This window comes from Phasianus colchicus, chromosome 6 (assembly GCF_987193195.1).
Source record: "Phasianus colchicus chromosome 6, bPhaCol1.hap1.1, whole genome shotgun sequence".
Classification (NCBI taxonomy): Eukaryota; Metazoa; Chordata; class Aves; order Galliformes; family Phasianidae; genus Phasianus; species Phasianus colchicus.
This window is the reverse complement of record NC_143441.1, coordinates 24,751,682-24,763,995: the sequence shown is the minus strand read 5'-3', so window position 1 is coordinate 24,763,995 and position 12,314 is coordinate 24,751,682. Positions and strand designations below refer to the sequence as shown.

Here is a 12,314-nt window from a genome sequence, read left to right as displayed (position 1 = left end):
TTTAAATATGTCTAAATTATGAAAGAAAAAAAGCAGGTTTTTAAAGATTTTTTTGTAGGGGAAGATTATAAACTGTTGTGAAACAATCCATTCACAAAGCCTTAGTTTTCCTTTGAAGAAGTCCTTTCTGTAAAAAACTGGAGATTCCTGTGGTGCTGTGGGCAGAGGGGATTCTCTTTCAGTGTGGACAGAATGTGGGAAACAGTGCCACAGATATTTATTGACTGTTTTTCTGGATATGAAGGTTTCTCTTGCCTCCCATAGACTCTCTCCACTAGTCAGGCAAATGTCTGGAGAAAAATGGCACATGTAGTAGAAATGCTGTCACAGCTTGAAACAGTAACTAAGCACCTGGTAGGAAGGCAGAACCAACCCAGGGCAGCTCAGGTGCAAGCTAGCCACCTGACTGACCTGAAGGGTTGGATCCAAGATCCACCCCTTCCCAGACCTCATTTAAGAGCAGTTGGGGTGAGAATATCTTGCTGGAAATTCCTATCTACTTGAGTCCTTCTGAGGGTAAGTAAATTTTCTTCCTTTATTTTTGTGTCTACAGCTGTTGAGTTTGGACTTGTTTTCATTTGCTATAGCCTAGGACTTTGCTGCCCCACTATTATTGCTGTACTTTCCATCATGTGACGCTGTAACAATGTGGAAGAAAGAACTGGAGTAGTAGCGTCTGGATCCCTACACAAAGGCAAAGACCATACAGTTTTCTTCAAAAGCTCAAAATATAAGGCAAAAACGTCAGTCATTGCCCCTCAGTGTGCTCTGTGTTAAGGAGTTCTGGAGGAACATTGTCCAATGGTGGTTTTCTGGCTGGGAAGGATGCTCATTGGGTGTAAATTTTGTTTCCTAAAGGAAAGCTGCTAGAACAAGAGACCACACTTTGCTATGGAGCCACAGAAGCTGTATCCTTCCCACACTCTGTTTACCCAGATAACTATTCATACAGATACACCTCACCTCTGGAATATTACTAAAGGAAGAATGAAAATACAGCCAAGTAAAACCCAGCTCAGTGAAGCACTGAAGTGTTAATGTTCAATCAATTAAGGCTTCAGAGTAAAATGGATGAGGTGATCAGTGTTCTGCAAGGTACAACTGAAAGGCTTTAGTGATAACTATGACTTTAATTTTTTTAAAAAAATACAATCCTTTGTATAAAAACAAGCATCAGACAGCGGCCCTACTTTTGAGCTGTGTGAGATGAAAAATAATATCTGTGGGTAATCTCCATATTTGCCTTACTGTAATTCATCAAGGAGTGCAGTGTGTTTCTTTCCCATTCTAGAAAGCAGTCCCTTGCAGATATCTTGTACTGGAAGGGCTCTCAGCACTGCAAAGGGAGTGTAAGCTGTGCTGAGATGTGGTAAGCTTTCTGTGAAGGACATTTTCCATACAGAGCGTACAGGGAGCTTAGATTATTACGTTCTCATTTTTATAGGATACTTGACACCATTTCTGCATTAACTGATGTGTTGATGTACACACATACTTGGAAGTTCTCCTGAGCTGTCAGATTTAAGAAAAATGGAAAGTTCATCAGTAGTCCAAAAATGCTTTTTGTGAGCCATTGTTGTTTACACTGAATTGTTCAATCCAGGGGTTATTTTGGAATGTGCTTTGCACTGGGGTTTGAGGTTTTTCAGTAGAGAAACTTCAGTTAATATTTATGTTCAAAATATTCTTTTTTAGCAAAAAAAAAAAAAAAAGCCAGAACCATTTGGGTATTTATCCAACATGCATTTCATTGTTATGCGTTCAGTTCTTTATCCTGCTGTGCTGTATCTCTTTGTTTAAGACTTGAGTATAAGATATGTGGTAAGGGTCAATGAGAGATTTTATTTGTCCTCCTTTTCCCACCTCACTTCTCTCCAAAAAAAAAATGGAAATTGCCTCGATAAAGGGCCCAGTCTTAAGTAAATGGCAGAACTATATATATATATATATAGTGTTATATTGTTTTATATATATATGCATACACACCCAGCTATCCATAGAGTTGTTTTGGAACAGAAGACTTTGGAAAACAGTGAAAGAAAGGATTAAAACTTTCTCAGGAAAAATTATGTTAAATACCATGAAAATATTTAACATCCCACTTCTTCACTAGGAAGATGTCTCTGTAATGCACAAACAGGAGTGATGATTATATATTGGTTAGTTGTAATAAGGGAGTCAGTAGTCTAAGATTTGATGCAGAATTATGGTTTTGCTCAGCTACAGTTAATAAATGATAATATCTTAGCTATTGTACAGTTTCTGATTTCCTGTGAAATAATTTTAAGCATGAATAATTTTCATATGCCAATGGCAAAATGCTGTTAGGTCTAATATATATGATTTAATATATTTATTGTAAGTAGAAGCACAATTAGAGATTTCTAGCAATCAAAATGATGCAAAAAATCATTTCTATGTAATTACAAAAAAACTGATTACTTTAAATTGGATGCTTCAAACCTGTACTTAAGAGACTGAAACTTAGATAATGCAAGGGTTAACTCATTATACTGCAGCTTCGCTCAACACCTCTCATTGTGCAAAGGAATGAATTCCCCAATAAAGAAGAAGGAACACAATATCTCTGCAGCCCAAGTTTAAGAAGCATGCAGTGCTCACGTTTGCTGTATACAAATACATCTTCTCTGCTTCACTATCATTTACAGTTGACACAACTAAATAAAACTTACTAAAACATTGAACGAGTTTGTTCTCACCCATACTATGGAGAATAAGAGACTAAGAATTGGACTGAAATACTGTTTCTTTCTGTGTCCTTCTTCACTAGGAGACAGAAAATATCTTGGTCAGATCAGAGGGTCAGGGTCAGAGTATGCTTTTATTTCAGCATGACCCATTTAAACTTGGGGAAAGGATATTGCTTTCAAATGAATTCTTAACACAGACCACAGAGAGACTATTCTGCAGTTTAAATTAACAAGGACATGCCTTCCAAATTGTATTCTGAACGGGATCTGGCTTTGGTGGGGAAGAGAGGTTTGTTACTCCCACAACAAGGACTTATGAAACATTTTAATAAACAGTGAGGCTTTCTCTGAAAAGAGTGCCTTGACAACCAGTATGCAGTATTCAGACATATGCATAATACATTCAGACTGAACAGCCGTTGTATTCTAAGAATCCATGGCAGACTAGTGGATGAAGCCCTTATTTTCACAGTTCTATTTATATATATATATATATATATATATTTTCACAGCACTTATTGGAATGGCCTTTCCCATAGTATTTTCACAAGGGATTTTACTCAATGCCAGTCATGTTTTCTCCTGCCTTCTAGTCCAATGGGGCATTTTTCACCTGTTAACTAACAAGGGATTTTGTGTGGGGAAAATATTATCTCATTTATACCTTGCAAAGAAAGATTTTTCTGAGTCAGAAAGATTGCATTAATTGCTCTGAAAATCTTATGTTCCACAGTTTCCACTTGTTCAGGTTACCAAAACATACCACTTGGAAAACATTTGAATATAAAAACTACAGCTTCTTGAAAAGCTCTACAAAAACCTAGCTTTTGATATGAGAGACACAGGTTAGACAATCATAAATAAGTCTTACCAGACCTCTGCCCCATTCTAGGTTTTGAATACCCAGAATCTGACAACTGATGAGACACATCAGGCTCAAAAAACCTGGAAAGCAATATCAGACCTTTTGGATACAAGATGGACTTGATGTTGAGCTAGTTTACTTTTTCAAGTCCCAGGATGAAATGAACTGTGTCAGAAGATGTCGTTCTCTGTATTGGTGCGCTCCATAAAAAGTACAAAATTTCTGTTTTGTTTGCTTGCGTGGAGGCTTAACAATGTAGAGACTCTTTTGGAGTTTGGTTCCAGATTCCATGACTCACTGATGGTGACTCTTTCATTTTGTTTTCCAAACTGCCTCATTGTTTACTTCCAAAATTTCCATTGACTTCAGAGGAAGTAGGATGGCGCCAGTGAGGTTCTTGCAGCTTAAGAAATCTGTCCAAATTTGTCACTAGCTTGAATAATTTGGTTTAAGAAGTTCTTTTATATGCAGGCTAATTGCTGTGGTAAATAATACAGCCATTTGTATTTACCAGAATTTTTTCTTTTGTTCACATTGTAATTATGTGTATTATCTTAAATCACTGATTAAATTAAAATGCTTTCTTCTTAACACTTTAATTAATAAACCCCAATAATAAGCTGTAAAAACACTGTCCAGAGTAAAACTAAAGAAAATCATGCAAAGACCACTTGTAAGAGCATGTTATTTTTTTTTTTTTTATTGCTGGATTTCAGATAATGCCCCAGAGGCTTCATTTGGGTGGTCAAGTAATTCTGCATGATGAGTAATAAACAAATAATTCTACACCCAATTCTGTTTTATTCTGAGCCGAGATTCCTCATGCAAGTAGTTCCACTTCAGTATTCAGGCATGCAGTTAATCCTAGTTATTTATACAGCTAGTTACCACGCCCTCAAACAAAGGATACAGTAGAGAAGTAGAAAGCTGAACAATAAAATGTTTTTTTTAAAAAGCAAAAAAAATAGACACTATATTTATGACTCAGACATCAACATGGTCATACTCTTCAATTGGAAAACTAAAATCCACATAAAACACTAATGATTTTTACTTTCTAGATTTGAAGGAGCATTCATAAAATTCAAATACCTGTTTTTTGAATTGTATTTTTTTTAATAAATGGCTTATCACTGATGCTTTTGTATTTTACTTAGTAGTAAAATAGTAGTTTTAACAAAGCCTTTTTTTCTGTTAAGTGTTGTTGTTCTATATTGTCTTTGAGCAGTACATGTTTAGTAATATTAACCAGTTCAGCTTTTATTTACTGACTTTTATTTTTTTCCCCTGCGAAAAATAATTGAAACCTGCTTGTTTTACTTTTGTTGCTAGTGAAAATCATAGGGTCCACAGGATTTTCAGAGCTTTGGGATGCAGTTACGTTGTAGGAACTGAGTATCTTAAAATCCTGTCCAATTTTGCAACTTTATATGTCAAAAATTCTCTTATTATATTTTTAATTATTATTTTTAGTTACTTTTCCTTTTAGTCACCCACTCCAAAAGACTTCAGTGGAAAATCTAGAAAGATTTACTCTATTAGTGTTCTAACTAAAAACAGAGTTTGGCAGCTAATCTTTCCCTAAATATCTAAACATCAACAACTACTCTGCTTCCCCTCTGGAGCAAAATGTATGCTGTACCCTAGATAATGAAACACAGAATGTGAAATATGTATGCATACATTTTGATATATGCATACTCTGGCAAGGCTTCTTAGAAAGTACAAATGCAGCTCAAGTTCAATGAAGAATTGAATACTATACTCCAAGAGATTTATCTGCTTTTTTTTAAGGGTCAGATTTTCACACACCCCCCTTATACAGGCTAATTCATCAGAATTACAAGTGAGATTTGATCAGCGTCAATCAAATATGGAGGGGGCTCATAACTGAGTCCACTGGGTCAAAATCTTTGAAGGAAACACTGCTGCTTCATCATAACCTGACTGGACTACATCTGCAGGCAGCAAATATGGTCAACTTCACTTCACATAAATATTTAGGAATCATAAAAAGTGCTGTATGTGTAGATAGTTTCCGAACATTTCGTAAGGTACTCATGTGTACATGACTACCCTGCCAGTATACACTGATAAGTAGCACTCTCAAAGGGTCCTGCTACAGATTGCCTTTTATTGGGAATACTTTCTTCAGATTTCAGTTCGGCTAAACCAAGAATTAAGTAAAAAGATCTTCTGTGGCTTCTCAACTACTTTAGAAATTGAATTTAGAAAATCTTTTGCAGCTGTGGCTAGCACTGTTTTGGCTGTACATCGTGACTGAGTGCTACCATCTTGTCTTGGTTGTTCTTAACCGTAAGCAACTGTTCCCCTTACTTTAAGATTCGGCTATCCAATTTTTAAAATTATTTTTTATTATTGCAATCAATACTTTGAGCCATAGTAGACATACTAACTGACATTAACAAGAAAAGAAGCAAACAAATAAATAGTTGTGAACAAGTGCAATTTAAAAGCAGAATGTAACTATATAAAAGAAAAACTGTGTTATTGTGCCTTAAGAAAAATTCCCACAGGAATAAATTTCTCATTGCTCCTTTATGTTCCAGGGTAGCAGAAACATATTGAAAAAATGTATTTGAAAAACAGTATTATTCACACTCTGAAAGAGGAAGTAAACTAATGGTTCTCCACTTTCTGGGTGGGCACTGTTTCCACAGCAGGCTTCTCCAGTAAGGTTCTTCTTTGTCATCCAAGAAACTGTCTAAATGGACCAAGGAAGATGATAGCTACTAACCTCTATAATACACTTACTAGTTTTAGATCTACCCAGCTGCCTGTTAGGATACTGTACTGAAGCTTTTGTAGTTTAGCTTAGCTTACCCAGTGCTAGTTCTATCTAATTTTTTTGAAAGTTCAAAGCATAGGCTGTGTGTTGACAAGAAGGGTTGTGTATTTTGTTTTCCTTTCAAATGTGAACTGTGGTTAAGTATAAGGAATTTTTTTTTCCTCCATTTTTGTTTCCTTGCTGAATTGACTGGGAATAGCAGAATTGCAGAATCTCCATAACACTCCCCCCTGCGTGCACACATACAAATCTTAAGTCACTTAAGCTGTTGCAACTCAGATTCTTGTTGTCAGAGTTCATTAATTCAAATTAGTGTAATAAATTGTACACTTTCAGTTTGGCCCAAGGGAGCTTTTAAAGTCTTTTTTGCCTATGGATTCCTCAGATGCTAACTATTACGGTATTTTACTGTAAGGTAGTCTATGAACAGAATGGCAATGAGAAGGGCTTGACAAGAAACAGAAGTATGTAACACAAAACACCAAAATACTCACATTTCCCTTCACCTCTGCTAATACTTTTTCTCTTTTTTTTCTATGCCCCAGAAAGTAGAACTTCAATAGCAGGCACCCAAAGCCTCTTATGAGCCTCTCTGTAAGGGCAGCTGTTGCTTCATTTAGTACAGAGAACAGAAATACTTCCTTTTTTTTCTTCAGATAAAGCCATAAATCTCAACAGAATGCATCAACTCCAGCTCACTGTGCCACAAGGCCAATTTTTTTTCATTTTCTTGGTTTCTTTGAAGTCATCTGAGCAAAGGAGGGAAGTGATTTGGGACATAGCTGTGCCCTGTGATGGAACTTTTTTTTTTTTGAGTTCTGAAGACATCCTCAGTGTCAAACCAGTCACATCACTATTCTGTTTACTTTAGACAGCGTTCACTCTTTTGAAGAAGCTACTAATGTCTTGAGTGATCTATTCTGAACATAATTTATTTTTTGCTTCTAAAGAAAAAGGTGCAAGGCATGGAAATGATTTGTTGGCCATAGCTACATCACTGTACAGTGATGCTGTCAGCTCCACTAGCAGTATTTATGATGACAATGTTCTATGAAAGATAGGCAACTGTACTTTAAGGTCTACATGCAGAAAAACAAGGCTCTGCTATACTAAAAGAATGACATGAGAACCAACCACAAATGTGTAGTTAAAGGTAAGGGACTGTAGTATTTCTAACTCCTGGAGATTCAATGGAGCGTTATGGAATTAAACTCCATATCATGTTATCTGAGGACTAATGGAGCAGAACAACTCAGATTAGAAGAGATGCACAGACCCTGAACAGCTAGAAGTCCATAAAGAGGCACCCAGCTAGATGCTTGCTACCTCGTAATATCTATCTTCAACAAGCAGCAAGAGGGCAAGATGCAGCATGTGCCTAAGGACAACCCTACTGTACTCCATGTCCTGGCAATCACACAATTCATTTAACTGCTAACAGTTTTTAGCACATTATCCTCATATAGGCACATCCGGATAGAAAGATGATGGGAAATGTTTTTTCAGTGACTCAGGTTATCTGTATGCTTAATGAGGGGGAAAGCTCTGCCTTCCTTCACATAAATAAATAACCACCATGTGCCTAAAATTCTGTCAAAATTATAAATATTTTATATGAAAATGTTTCAAGGCAGATGGTTTATCTAAAAATAAATGCTATTTCATTTCAGTGAGAAGTAAAAACATATCTAAGACATTAAAATGGAAAAGAAAAATACTTGGGTAAGCTGCTTTAATTAGAATGGCATTAAAGAGTTCATTACTCTATCTCAAGTTAAGTAGACATGACGTCACGCTAGCAGACTGGTTTTAATTTGTTCCAAATACTCAGTTAGAATGATTTATATCTCAATATTTCTGGCAAAGACACTTAGGAGAGTTAACTATCTTTCCTGAAAAGCACAAGTGGCTTTTGTTGACTAAATTGGGGTGAAGAATATCTACATGCATGTTTAATTAAAATATAATGAGCTGTTTAAATTGGTTACTCTTAAGCATCTCCAATACAAACCTGATTCTAGCACTATCATTTTATAAAGAAGGCCTTTTAACTTCTTTTTTTCTGACTTTGCATTTTTTATTCACTGTTCAGTTCTGAAAGAAATTTACAGGATGGAACTTACAGGGTGGACTAAGAACCTTGTTGACCCTACAGTAGTAGGTACTCTGCTGCAGTTTGCTATCTCTCCAGACATAGTAATGCAACTCTATCAGAAGGGCTTTTTAAATTTTTCTTTTTTTTTTAAATTATTTAAATTATTTTGATTTTTTTTCAGTAATGCATCTTACTGAGCAGCCACACATGCTGTTGTTCCAGTGCAATGGGAATGAAGTTTCTCAGCAGACTAAACCAATCTAAACCAGCTTTACCATGATCCTCCCTCCCTTTCTCTGGTGTTCTCCATTCCTCTTATGCTGGCACTGATGATTCCCAGTGACTCAAAGCTGGTTCAGAGGACTTAACAGAAATCTATTAGGGCTCTCCATAGAGTTTCAGAGCTAGCACAAGAGAGGGGGTGGAGGATCCAAAGCAAAATATTAAATTGTGATCATGTCTGTGCTCAGACTGGCTTAATTGGTCACAGAATTGAAACTTGAGGGTATGGCAAACACTAACATGGGGGACACAAGCTGCCAGGGCAGAAAAGAAAACTGGAAACTTCTGAAGCTGGCTTTTACAGCAATGCCAGCATCCTGAGTAATTTCATCCACAGGGTTAAGATCAGCACAGATGGAGCCCAGAGTCACTCATAACATATTGGGTCCACTCTATCTCCCCATGTTGTGTGCTGCAGTACAAAAAGCAGAGGACCAGCAGATTTTCCACAGGTAAGAGTCTGTCCTCGAAAGAAATCTCTACGGGTCATGTTCAGATAGGGAAAGAATCTAAAAACACTTGTAAGTAGCATAGTTATTGAAGACAGTGCCTGTTGTATCACTTCAATACTTGAGGTGCTTTCTTTGACTTTTTTCATCCCCACTGTATTAATAAGTATTAACTGCTAGCCCTGTTAGTTGAACTCTTTCTTCAGGTGATTTTTGTCTGGGATAGTTTTTTGTGATTTTTGCAAGCAGAGCTGTAGATCAGAGCAAACATTCTGGATGCATGTTCTCCCAGTGAAGGCTACTTGTGCTCATGTAGAAAAAATACGCTTGAGCCTACGAGGACAACATCATGTCTGATGAATGGGGAAGAACTGTGGAGTCCATTGGCAGACATAGTATTGCTAGAAAGAGTTTTTTAAACTCTCTTTTAAAAAGTAGGCTTAAAAGCAAGCATTGCCACATTCTCAGCATTTATGCTTTAAGGGGATAATAATGTCAGAATAAATTCAATCACTGTTCAAGGTTGGAAGGATTTCTTGGAAAAGTCTAAAACAACTCATTAGGGACAAAATCAACAGTGGCATGAAGGATTTCAATTATGTTACATACAAATTAATCTAAAAGAATAAGGAAGAAGAAAAGTCAAAATGATGTCACTTTTATAAGTTGATTGCTTTGGCATATATATTTCCCTGTATTATTCCATAATAGCTGCCATAAACTTAATGCAAGGTTCAATATTTTTATTTCAGTGTATTTGGCCTGACTGGGAGGATAAGGATCAGTGGGAAACACTAAGTATGCTTACTTAGAAAAAAAAGTCTAAAATATCACTGTCCCCTCTGGATGTTAAAGTAAGAAGGAAAAACGAGTTAAATTCTGGCTATGACCAAATGTGGATGACAATAGTTAACGTGGGATTCCCATCTCAGTAGAAATTTACTTCAGCATCAGCGACATTCAACAATAGAAGGAAATAGTGGAAATCAATAGCAGGATTTCCTTTGACAATTCACTTTTATTCTTTCTTCCCTTAAGTCCCTTTATTCTTGCCCAGTAAAATTGTATACATCAGTGGCAGCTGGAGGGAATGCAACTTTAGGTCCTGAAAATACCTCAATCCATCAACAAGGAGGTGTGGCAGCTGGTTGCTGCTGTCATACAGGAAGGAAACTGTAGCCTTCACTTTGAGCCATGAGAAGCAAGTCAAGAAGGGGACACTCGTGCTTTGACAGTGAACACAGTGGGGTCAAGATCCAGGGGTAAGTTGTGAGTAAAAGATGCCATCATGCAAACTTTCTTAGTCACTTGTTTCCAGCAGATACCACTGTATATGTAGATATGTTCACAACAAGAAACTGAGATGCTGCCTGTACCTGCACTAGAAGGAGTATCTCTTTAGGAATTAAAATTCCCTCTTGAAAATCTAGCCTCTAGATTTCTACTGTGCTCACAACACCATGAATAGAAGCTGAACTAGATCTCACTCTTGGGTTTTAAACGTAACTAGTTTGATCAATACTGTCTGAAAAAACTGCAAAAGGAGATAATGGGAGATTAATTTCAGAAGGGAATTCCTAAACAAAAATGATAAGACTGATGTTCCTACAGTAGCTCATTCTCCTCTGCTTCACTGGAGAACAAATCACAGGAGCCCAATAACAGAAGAAATGGAGATAAGCTGCACTTGGGTAGGAATTACTGCAATGGACCTCTGTAAGTTGGATCCTGTTACTCACTTCAGGGTCACATCAGAGTGATTGGTCTTCCAATCAGGGGCTGTGTGATCACAGCTAGGACACTGCTGAGAATGCCTAAGCTGCTACAGTGTGACAGAATGAACAAAACCATCTGTGCAAGGGAGTACATAGCTTAACCACATAATACACCTCCAAATAAAGTGTTTCCTATCCATTAGCTTTACATGATTTTTGAAGTTACTTATGAAGAAAAGCTAGGAAAGAAAAAAAGATTATCAAGACAAGAATATCATGTTCAGAGCTGTAGAAAATTAACACCTGTTTTCTGTTTCATTTGTTTTTCAGAGATCTACTGTATCCCATTGTTGCACTATGTGTGCAGTTAGCAGCAGCCTTGCACAAGGCAGCTGAAGGATACTGACTCAACAATTAGTTGGCTGCCTGGCTTCTCTTGAGTTAGCAACAGTGTCTAAAGAAAACACTTGGAAGAGCTCAGAAAGATTACTGTGAAGGAAAGCATCATATGCAATATGATTCTTCTTACCCACTGCAAAAAAGCAATGAACTCAAACCTTTAGAAATGCAAGTCATTTTTCTTTAGAAGGCTGCAGGAAAAGCAGTGTTTTTAGAGGAAATGTGAAAAAGGAAGCTGGCAAAACTCATAATATGCCCAATTCTGTTAACACATCATATAAGAAATATGAAGAGAAATTGACTATCTTACACAGCAATCAGGTTATATTTTATTATGTCCTGTACAAAATATAGCAAACTGTACTCACTAAAAAAAAGTAGTTTTGTTATGAAAACTTTATTAGTGCTTTGGCTTGTATAGACTTCTGGCTGGAACATCTACCTCAACCCACAGAATAATTGGGGTTGGAAGAGACCTCTGGAGATCCTCCAGGGCAACCTCCTCCTAATGCATGTTCCCTAGAGTAGGTTGCATAGGAAAACATTGAGGTAGGTCTTGAGTATCTGCAGAGTAGACTCCACAGACTCTCTAGGCAACTTACTCCAGTAATCTGTCACTCTCAAAGTAAAAGACTTTTTCTCATGTTCATGGTTTGTTATTTGTGTTTCAGTTTGTGCCCATTGCTCCTTGTTCTCTTGTGGACCACCACTGAAAAGAATCTGACCCCATTTTCATGGCTTCAGTCTCATAGTTATTTGTAGGCATTGATGATAAGAATCCTCTCTGCCTTCTCTTGTCCAGGCTGAATAACCCCAGGGCTCTCCACCTTTCCTCATAAGGGAGATGCTCCAGGCTTAAATCAATCCACTGGACTCTAGAAGTTCCTCATCTTGAACTGTGTAACACAGAACTGAACATAATGATTGAGATGTGGCCTCATCAGGGCACAGTAGATGGGGAGGATAACCTCCGTTGATCCTATGGCTGC

General features: G+C 37.1%; 1 long non-coding RNA gene across 1 annotated transcript; it reads left to right on the top strand.

Moving 5' to 3' along the window:
* Nucleotides 1-469: 469 nt before the first annotated feature.
* On the top strand, nt 470-12,069 carry LOC116226948 (uncharacterized). Its single transcript, XR_004166437.2, has 4 exons — nt 470-516; nt 9,100-9,214; nt 10,250-10,473; nt 11,257-12,069. It is a non-coding gene; the product is annotated as an uncharacterized LOC116226948 (long non-coding RNA).
* Nucleotides 12,070-12,314: the final 245 nt, after the last annotated feature.